General features: G+C 39.7%; 1 pseudogene; it reads left to right on the top strand.

Annotated features, from left to right (window-relative positions):
- The first annotated feature begins 6809 nt into the window (after positions 1-6809).
- On the top strand, positions 6810-6929 carry LOC129901814 (5S ribosomal RNA; annotated as a pseudogene).
- The last annotated feature ends 1896 nt before the right edge of the window (positions 6930-8825 follow it).

Below are 8825 nucleotides of genomic sequence, written 5' to 3'. Positions count from 1 at the left end.
TTTGGTTATTATTTTCAAATACTTTTGTTATGTTTCATATTGAGGGTGAGCTAGAGACATGTCTTAGCCCCCACCTATGCTCATAAATAGAGGCATCTAGTTGGACAAATGTTTCGTGTCTATATTATCGTGTGACATTCTTCTTTTTCTACTCTTGGTTTAGACTCTCTTATGATATTTTCTCTTTTATTTTACCTTATGTATTCTTATGATATGTATAAGAGGCTTGGATGGAGCCCTTTAAAGTTTCGATCGTCATGTTATGACTAGGCCCTAGGTTGGATCGTGACAAACTTAGTATCAAAGCATAAGGTTCGAGTGTCCTAGGGAGTCCAATATGCCACATCAAGTAGAGTCTTATTCATGGTTATTAAGCACTCCACATCTATGAATAGGAGGCTATGAGATGTTTTAGGAATTCTCACTTCTTTTATGATATATGTCATTCTATAGAGTTTATCGTAAGACTTCTTTTCCCTAACAGTCTTTCTTTTTGATTTTCGGAAGAATGGATCCAAGAAAACCACCATTCCGAAGGGAAAATAATGATAATGAAGCCCAGGCTCCCCTGACTCCTCAATACAATGGTCTTCTACCAGACCAAGTAAGTAATATGGAGTTCTAAACTGCTATTACTATGCTAGCTCAACTGGTTACCAACCAAGGGATTGCGGCTCCTCCTAATATTCCTATTCTAGCCTCAAGAGTGAGGGACTTTGCACGAATGAACCCTATAAAGTTTCATGGCGCAAAGGTTGATGAGGATCCTCAAGAGTCCATTGATGAGGTCTATAAGATAGTGAGTATTATGGGGGTGGCTTCGGAAGAAAATGTGGAGTTGGCGGCTTACTAACTTAAGGGTTTTTCTCAAGTTTGGTACACTCAATGGAAGATGGTGAGAGTGGATGAATGTCTTATTAAATGGGAAGCTTTCAAACATGCTTTCCTTGATCACTTTTTCCCTCTAGAGTTAAGGGAGGCTAAAGTGTTGGAGTTCAAAAATCTTCGACAAGGTAATACAGAGATGAGGTACTATGACCTCAAGTTTACTAAGCTATCCAAGTATGCTCCTTCATTGGTTACTGATCCATGTGCTCGAATGAGTAAATTCATATCAGGGGTGTCCGACTTGGTTGTTAAGGAATGTCGTACTACTATTGTCATGACCCAACCCCGTAAGCCGCGACTGGGGTCCGATATGGACCCCCCGTATACATATCTATCAGCTGTGGTCACATTGAATTGTAAATAAACAGTATCATGTAACAAAGCCCCATTGGGCGATAATATTTTCATAAACCTGTAGCCCTTTTCGTTTGTACCACAACACGATAGGGCACGCAAGCCGACAAGGCTGCCATAACATAATAACATATATCATATATCATGTAGACCCAGCTGAATCAAACTGACATACACAACCCACATATACATGTCTGCAGACCTCTAAACATATAAATGACAACATATGGCGGGACAGGGCCCCCGCCGTACCCCTGAATGGACAAAATAATTTTTATACATCTGTGGAAAGTACCAAAAACTAGGCCCCGACACAATGGAGCCTCTTCCATCTGAGCTGCCTGGAATCCTAAGCTGACGGACTCCCAAAATCTGTATATGTACCTGCGGGCATGAACGCAGCCCCCCAAGAAAGAGGGTCAGTACGATATATGTACTAAGTATGCACAACATAATATAATACAACTCGAAGCATATCTAAGATAGAGAATAGGGGATAAGATATCAATTCAGAAACCTGTACCTGTACTTTGTGAATTACAAAAACATGCATGTTCGAGTCATATCATATAGCCGGCCCTTTCGAGGGTCCGGTGAATCATCTCTGTAAAATCATCTCTGTAAAACCATCATGGCCCCAATGCCATCACCACCTTATTACAACACATCATCATATATCTATACACGTATCCTGGCTCTTTATTGAGGGACTCAAGGAATAATGCAGTGAACTGTGTACGAGAACATATCCTGGCCTGGGACTCAAGGAAAGAGGTGTTACGATATACACGAGTAGAGTAGTGAGTAACTATATGCAATTTAAATCATTATTAGAGACTTGACCGTATAAGAAGATTAAAATTTTGTCGGAGGACTCGAGTAGTAGTGTAGTCATCTCGAGTGTCTTCTAAATGCCATTATGGGCAATATCAATTATAATCTCGGGGCTCCTAGACATGTACTAAAGTAAAGCCAAATCGCTCATGGAACCAGAAATATTTGTTAACAAATAGTCTGTAAGACTTGGAGCCTGTACATTTGTTACCTTTTTAACATATAAAAGTTTCCAGGGAAATAGTTCGATTATTATAAAAGTTCGATATTCAGACGTAAATAAGAGATGCTAAGAATGGAGTTACCCCGGAACTCATATCATGTTTAATCTACAACTAAGACATGCCAGAAGAAGAAAGAGCATAAACTATATATAGTCTGTACTTTCCTTTATGGGATCTGCATACACATATTTCATACCCGGCCTATCATGGGGCTCGGTGAATCATTATGGCATCATAATCTCACTTTCGTACCAAATACGTATCAAGGGAAATGAGAGATAGCTTTCCACACACTATTGTTTAACACATAGAAGCCTTACTAGGCAACACTCAATTCTTGCAGAACTTCCAATACTAAGCAGTGGATAGGGGTTATGAGGCATACTTGGAGTTTTGGGAATGGAATTATCCCCACATTCCACACACAATTCACTTAAGGCTAAAGCTTGCCAAAAGGAAAGAAAGATACTGTACGTGTTTATACCAAAACATGCCACGAGAAAGCTTTACATACCTTGTCTGAATTATTCCTTATCCTGCTTTCCTCGCCGTCCTTTGAACCTATTCAACATTAAATTAATATAAAGATCAACCCCTCTGAACTTTCCAGCATCTTAGGTTACACCTTAGTATTAATGGAATCTATTTCCTTAGTCGTTTCCCCGACTAGTTTTGTTATTCGCTAAGGCATCGACGAAAATTGGGTAGCACCTCCCCTGTAATGTGCCCTATCCAAATTTCCAATTAGGTCCCTAAGACCTACAGCCAACCAACAACAACAACCTTCAGAAATTCATACCAACAATATACAACATAAACTGCAAACGACTTATTCAAAAATACGATATCACAATAGGGCGTCTAGCCTTTATTTTGTAACGCCTATAATTGTACGCAATTGGGGGGTCATTTGGCTTCAACCAGCATCAACCTAAACCATATTAGAACATGTTTAGGTCCTGAAATAACACACCACACCCCTGCAGCAGCAACTCACAAGAACAACGCCTTACGTTGACGACAATTCGACTATAACGACTACAATTTAGTTTATTCCGATCGCCAAGTATTCCAATGATATTTACACACTTCCAGCCACCTATAGGGAGTGTAAAATGCTCCATAAGAACACATAAATCTCAAATTTAAAGAATAAACCTTACCTTACGTTAAACTTGTCAAACTCGCCAAAACTATCCAAAATGTGAAATCTGGACAGCTTACTGTTTTACCTTGTCGCTTCGTTTCGAAGGGGTAATGGAGGGAAATAGGATTTACGTCCTTCATAAAAGTTATATACATGTGTCTTAGGGTCGCAAACAATTTTGAATCATCTCTACATCAATTTTGTACAAAAAGATATGACCAAAATACTTACAGCTGTCTGTGTAGAATTTCCAAAACCAAATCTGAGCAGTACCTCCTCTACACTTCATCACCGTGTTTCGAGCTGATACAAGTAAAACTGGATTTTGGTGTCTGAATGAAAGTTATAGAACCACGAAATACCTTTCCAAAACATATTAAATCACTAGAAACTAATCTGTACACAAGAAGTTATACTAATATTACTAACAACAGTCCCTTCCAAAAACGGGTTGGTTAATTAGTTCTTAACATTTTTTTCCTTCAACTTTCTCTTATTTCTTTCCAAGTGTAAACTGCAACCATGGTTCCGTAGGCATCCTAAGACACATGTATACACCCCCACATGGTTGAAAAACATTGTATATAATTAATTCACGGAGGAAAAATGAAGAACTCACCTTTAATTCTTCAAAAACGTTGCTGCCTTGTTCCTTTTGGTTCTTCACGTTTTTCCTCTCATTTGGCTGATGTTTTTGGATGGAAAATGAGTTAAAGAGTCAGACAACATGTATATATACACCTCCTTAGGAGGTGACACGTGGCATCCCCCTAGGGTGACACGTGACAGCCTCCTAGGGTGACACCTCGTCCAAGCTTCCAACACAAAACTGCCACGTGGCAGCGTGGGGTCCATCCCAAGTAGGTGAGTCACCTGCCTGCTTGTCACCTGCTTGCTTCACTTTCGTAAGTTCGGAAACTAGTTTTTGCTCCCTCTCGTAGGTTCGTAATCGCGTCTTATTTTAAGAGCCTATGTAACCCATGCTACCCAAGCTTGGTACGTACTCCAATAGCTTAAGTGTGTAAGACTTCCAAGTTAGTAGCTTACGTAGATAAATCGAGTCCTACGACCCATTACTTGGCCTCCAATTCCTTCCGGACTCTTATGATTTCATCTCCAACCTTCTCTAGTATGGGGTATCACATTCTCCCTTCCTTAGAGCCGTTTGATAGTGTCGTAACTTAAGTGGCTCACATACTAGCTTCTAAGTAACTTAAGGGACCTTCCGAGTTCAAAGATGTGGGGTGTAACATCCTTCCCCCCTTTAGAACATTCGTCCCCGAATGTTAAATGCAACTTCCTTTAAGACTTTATATAAATTATAGAGGGGTTCCTTTCCTTTATGCTATCACATACATTCCCATCTATATTATTAACATACGAGTGCTCAAGAGTTGGAGTTACCTGTAGACATCGGTTACAGGTGCGAATACTTGTATTTCATGTTCTCTTTAGTTCCCCTATCATTCTCTTTCTGGTTTTGGTTTTTCCACCATAACATGACGGAAGGTACGTCTTTATTCTATAATCTTTCAGTTCGCCGATCTAGGATGGCGGTAGGTTTTTCCTCACCAGATTCCATCTCCTCGACCTCACCTATGGAATATACCCTGGGTGACTCGTCAGTATCTAATGGACTGGGCGTATAGTTTCCAACTGAGGTGGTAAGCTTAACTTACCAGCCACGTTGCCCACCTTATGAGTAACTTGATACCGTCTAACATATTCTGGGTCAAGTTCCTTTTCTAGGTGACCCTATGATGAACATCCAATCATCAATTTGAACTCTGTATATCGACGTCAATTATCTGTATGTTATTCCTGCCAACTTTGGGCTTTTATTCAATAGCTTACTTAATCATGTCGAGGCCATTGGAATACTAGAGTAGTAATTATTATTGTAGGCAACTTGATAAGTGATGGATAATCATTTCGGCTACCTTCGAAGTTAATCTCCCGGCTTGTGGCATATCTTCTAGCGTCTAATAGTGCGCTCAGTCTGTTTAGTAGCTCGTGGGAGAAATGCGGTACTAAGACCTGTCTGTGCTCCTGACCTCTTCTTGGACTGATCTCAAGGCGTTAATTATAATTGAAGTCCCTTTATCTAGGATATTAGATGAGGAAACCTCACGGAACCTTACCATTCTCCATGTTCTATAACTCCCTCTAATTTCAGCAGCATAGGTGCTCTTGATTGGAAGCAAATGGGCTGATTCATTAGCCTAATCACAACAACTCATATAGCACCCTACTCTTACCGAGTATAAAATGGGTGCGTAATGACGTGGATAATTTGGGGACCGTTAGCCTCGTATAGTCTTTCTCGACTCTTTTCAGAACTTTAACTGGCATTCGATATTTTGGGTTCTTCTTCCCATCTTTTTCAAATCCTTAGGGTTGGCTACCGAATAATGTTGCAGTCCCCCCATATAATGGCGCTCGTAGTCATTTTGTGCTTTGTCTAACATGATCTGGTGTAATTCCAAAAGAGTTTTGGCATAGAAGCTCGCTATCCTATAGTAACCAGCCAGTTCAGTCAGTTTTACTTAAACCTTTTCACAATTTCCCTTACCCCCGCTTATAATCCTCTAGACACATTATCTTGTGTCAATTTTTTTTTTACTTTTACAAGAATAAGAGAGGGTACAAGAAGTATTCTAGCGTTACCTCGCCAGTCCTCATGTCTTACCCTGCTTTTCCTCCCTTCCTACACTCGAGGTCGGGGTAGATCTTTGGTCCAATCGTGGCCATGTCTTACTTCACCCGTAGTACTAATTCCATCTCGGTAGTTTGGCTTAACTTATCTTTGCACCTCTCTGTAGTTAGTTGCAACTTGGGCTCCTTCGCTTGGGATAATAGCTGTGGGGACTCCGTAAGGTCCTACCACTTTTTTTTTACCTATAATTTTACACCTTCTCGGCGGATTAGGTAACCTTTGATCGAAGGAGTAGGGACTAATATCGTTATTCCACAAGTAACATTCCCTCCAGAGTCATCTGGCGCTGGAGTGCAAAATGAGTTTTGTAGTCCTGGTCATATTGTGGGATTTTCGACCTTGGGCACTGCTTCCTGTCATTTGTAAGTTATATCAACTGTTTTGCTTTTTCTTGCCCTTAGAGTTGGTTGCCCAATGGTGTCGAAATTCCCTCGCCTACTAGCCCATATAACCCTTCGGTGGTTTGCCTCTTATTAACAGGTACTATGTTAACGAATTATGGCATTCGAATGTGTCCTCAGTTAGCAAGTAGCTAATCCTCCTTGTTTTGCTTAAGTCCTTGTTAGAATTTCCTTAACGTATCTTATAATACTCTGGGTACATAATCTCATATGGTTTCTCCGTTACTAGTTCAGATTCTTCCATCTCGCGCGATCACACCAGCACTAATACATTAACTTCCATCAGAATATTGAAGTTAAGCGTGTTGGGGCGAGAGTAATATTAGGATGGGTGACCTCTATGGGAAGTCTTCGTGTCGCGTTTCACTGAAACCTTTTCCACGAGGTGCGGGCACTCAACTTAGCTCCAGATTTACCTCAGCGTTGTCTCGCGAGTCTTTATGTTTTGCCCTGTCCTTTCGTCTGTTATCTTGCATCTAGCATCGGTGTAGACCTTTAGTTCCACGATCCTTTATTCACTTTGTGTTCTTCTTATTTTCTACCACAGGAGGCTTCCTATTACTTTTTCTTTGGTTATTTATCTATCGCAACATCATTTGCGACTAACTCTATAACCAACATTTTGGCTTTTGGTCTAGCATACTGTCGTTATCCTTTGTAGTGTCTCTTGAATTATTCGATATCCTTTCATTGGTACATTCTCCTGTTTTTATACACAGACGCCTTCTAGTGTTATGTTGTTCAGGGTCTCGTCACAAACTTCTTAACACTACCTTATGTAGCATTCCGGCTTCCCTCCAATTATTGGTAACTTCCGGACCTTCCCAACTTGGTTTAGCAAGATATCTTATCGAAGTTTAGACGTCTATCTCACATTTATTGCTATATCAATTGCCTCCTCCTACTTTTGCCATTTTCTCATTAACTTCCCCCCTTTAGGGGGTACTCGTACATTCCTCTGTATGTACTTGTAGTTGTTCCAATTTCAATTAGGTAGTGCTAGTATTCCGATGATAACTATTCCAGGTTTTCTCGAAGTAGTGGTTTTGCCCCAACCTATATCCTTTGCTTCTTGGGGCGAATAGAAGTTACGTCATTTGTTCCTTAAGTTTGCCATCCTCGTCCCTTAAGGGTTCCACCATTTTTGGGCCGACATCGTGTACACGCATCATTTTTCATTTTTTTTCTTAAGCTCCATGCTCTTACTGCGTTCTCAACGCAGGCCTTTAACATAGTCAACGCGTACTAAATGCGTCTTACTAGTGGTTCCACTTTGTCCCTGCATACTCGTATCACACTATTCAATTCATACTTACATATCCCCTTTTTAATTCGTATTCGTCCCTGACATCTCCCTGAGATGCTTCCGTTAGGAGTTCTTTTCCCAATTAGTCGGTGGAAAACTATAAACTGTTATCATAAATCATTTTCCAACCATTGTTGGAAGAAACCAAAATTTCTTAAACATCATAATACTTCTGTTAATACTTGACCTACCTGTTCCCCTTCCGAGTTTACCCTCGAGTTATGAATAACTCATCTAATTTACAATAGGAGTTGGGGGCTTGGAACCTTCAAAAAGAGTGAATCTCAATTACTGGACATCTTACCCTTCAACCTGAGCTTCTCTTTTGTTTTCCGACAACACAATTATTGTTGGAGATACTACGGTCTGAACTGTACTGCTCAGACAGACTTTTGTTTCTTTGAAATAAACTTTCCCAAGTAAAGAGGGTGCCCCTTATTGACGACATGAAGAGTACCTCTTACAACTTTACTTTAGCATAATACGGGTACTCGATATCAATTTCCCAAACATGTTATAAGCTATGTTTTACTTCATTTTTTTGTTCTGGGAGAATTTCGGCAGAGTTTCCTCTATAAATTGATCTAAACCTCTAATTCTATTCATTCGTCTATAATTCACCTACTCAAATATTTCTTTCTCTATAAAAGACTATCAAGGACTCCATTGAAGACTTTAAGTAAGTTTACTCAATACTCTCAAGTTCTTCCAAATTATTTTGGTTTCTCACTTAAGGTATGTGGGTATTGATTTATGAATTCTTTTATCTATGAATCCCACTCAAATTCTCAAGTTTTCTATCAAATTAAAATGTGGTACTTTATGGGTTTTATGATCTTTATTCCAATTGCATGAATTATAATTTAAATTATGATTATGAGTCTATTTTAATATAAATTGATGGTTGTTGCATTGAATTAAAGAGTGTTTCCATGAATTCTCCTACATTGATCTC

This window comes from Solanum dulcamara, chromosome 8 (assembly GCF_947179165.1).
Source record: "Solanum dulcamara chromosome 8, daSolDulc1.2, whole genome shotgun sequence".
In the NCBI taxonomy this organism is placed as follows: domain Eukaryota; kingdom Viridiplantae; phylum Streptophyta; class Magnoliopsida; order Solanales; family Solanaceae; genus Solanum; species Solanum dulcamara.
Note: the sequence above shows the minus strand (reverse complement) of the source record. Positions and strands in the feature narration are given on the sequence as shown.